The sequence below is a fragment of the Uranotaenia lowii genome, chromosome 1 (genome assembly GCF_029784155.1).
Source record: "Uranotaenia lowii strain MFRU-FL chromosome 1, ASM2978415v1, whole genome shotgun sequence".
Classification (NCBI taxonomy): domain Eukaryota; kingdom Metazoa; phylum Arthropoda; class Insecta; order Diptera; family Culicidae; genus Uranotaenia; species Uranotaenia lowii.
The window spans coordinates 170,593,838-170,596,004 of record NC_073691.1 but is presented as its reverse complement, the minus strand read 5'-3'; the positions used below and the strand labels follow the sequence as shown (position 1 = coordinate 170,596,004).

The 2,167-nt window shown below is 37.9% G+C and overlaps 1 long non-coding RNA gene across 1 annotated transcript; it reads left to right on the top strand.

The window, feature by feature from the left end:
* The first annotated feature begins 1,305 nt into the window (after nt 1-1,305).
* On the top strand, nt 1,306-1,885 carry LOC129749952 (uncharacterized). The gene is made up of 3 exons (XR_008738233.1): nt 1,306-1,438; nt 1,508-1,625; nt 1,709-1,885. It is a non-coding gene; the product is annotated as an uncharacterized LOC129749952 (long non-coding RNA).
* The last annotated feature ends 282 nt before the right edge of the window (nt 1,886-2,167 follow it).

Below are 2,167 nucleotides of genomic sequence, written 5' to 3'. Positions count from 1 at the left end.
AAAAAACTCGAATAGAAGAGTTGAACCAGTCTTATGCGCATTACACGCATCAACGTGGCGCAGAGGTGCCAGGTCGTTTTGTCAAAAATCAGGACACCGCGAAGAAAAAATCAGGATTTTTCAGGACACCACCAAATTGGTGAAAACAAAATGCAGTTCTGCTTAGATTGCATAAATAAAGGCGAAATATAGGTGCTGAAGACGCCTCGAATTATGCAACTGAAGCGAGAATAACCTTGGCTGGTCTGCAGTTAATATCGAAAAACCTCATTTAAATGTCATTTGAATCGAAGAATCTCATTAGTTTAACTGGTTAAACTATTTTATTTAAGATTTGTTTGATGTTCTCATCATTTAACAATAAATTTAGTTATATTTAGGATATTTTTAAAAAATCAGGACAAATCAGGACATTTTGAGGGCCAATTTTCAAAAATCAGGACAATTCAAGCGTTTTTGAAAAATCAGGACGGTCTCTCGAAAATCAGGACAAATCCTGATAAATCAGGACACCTGACACCCCTGACGTGGCGTTGCTTTGTTTCGATCAGGGCTTATAGATTAGGGTGGTGTAAAATGCCAAATAGCCAACCCCCTGGCAACTTGACAGTTTTGGCGAGTTTCGTGTGCCTGATTCAAAATCGCAGATGTCGCATGTGTACCGCTTGTTTACATACTTTTCGAGCCATGCGTATGGAAAGGGCACATTATCAAATGTGGTGCGAATCAGGCAAATTCATAACTTTCGAATGAATGAAAAAAAAGATTCAACCGAAATTATTATACACATTCATTAATCTACCTATTTATTTATTGTATAGGAACAGTTTTTACATAAAACAAGAAATTTCCTGCTATAATGTGAAAGTTTTGCCATTCTAAAATTTTCATATGTATCGCAGTTTATGAAAATCACTTGATGATTGTTGTGATAATGTTTTGTTTTTCATTTATTATGTACGATTGTCCACAATAGTTTCGGTGGAAGGGATACTTGTTCCAAAAAACTGCCGTATATCTGTGGATTATTTTGATCAGACCAGAAGTTTTAGACCTAATAAATGACAAACAGATTTACGTCTGTGAGTCGTTTGTATCGACTAAACTTTTGAAAACTGATTGTTTTTACATGTAACTGAGCTAAAATTTTTAGATTCGAATCATTTTTTCATTTGTCAATTGAAAGAGATTATATTTCAATATGCGTCCTTCCGACATGTTATGTCGCTTGATTTTCGATTTGACAGAACCAGAGAACCAGAAAAAACTGGCACACGCGATTTGTATGGGAAACGTCAAGTTGCCAGGGGGTTGCAAATAGCCCAATCAGCCATGCTGTGACATTGTTTACAAAACAAGAAGGGATCAAAGTGCATCAAGCACGCAGGTATCACGGTTTTAGATTATTGAGTGACGGAATAATATCGGTTCAGTGACAGTGAGTATTTAAAATTTGTTTTGGTTTCGTGAATTTTTCAGTAAATTTCTACATCTTTCTCCCCTACAGCGGAATCCGAGGAAAGTCTGTTCCTCCTGTGGCTCTCCTGTGCAGTAACAAAAAGATGCGTGGCCACCACAATTTAGGTACAATGGGCAACATAATTAACAGGATAAGCAACACCACGGTAAGAATAAGATATTCCGATTTCCTTTTGCCGTATTAAGTTAAGTTTTTTTTTCTTCCTGGGCAACAACGATGCTGCTGCAGCAACAAAGTGCAAACACCAAACCGATTGTGTTTAGTCAGACATGCAATCAGTTGATGACGCCGCGAACACCCAACACGACTGGCGGTGCCCTGCAGGCCCAGAATGTAAGGCGAAGTTCCAGGCTTTTTAGCAACAACAACTATTCAGTGAAGGAGAACACCAAGAATGAATCGTCGCATACAACATTTCCGATTTCCGTGAAGTATACGGAATCAGGTGGGTAGTAAGCTTATTTCATAATTTAATTAAATACTGAAATTGAATCTGTCCTGAAGGGGTCGCGCCACTTGATCCGAGCTGATGGAGAAGAAACCAGAATTCAATGCGAGATTGGCGCAGATGGGTAAACGGTTTCCGTTATGTAATTGCTCGATTCTTGGATAATTGTGTTTACCAAAATGAATAAATCAAGTAAATAAAGGTAAGTCAGATTAGGTACTACTATAGTCCTACTCTTA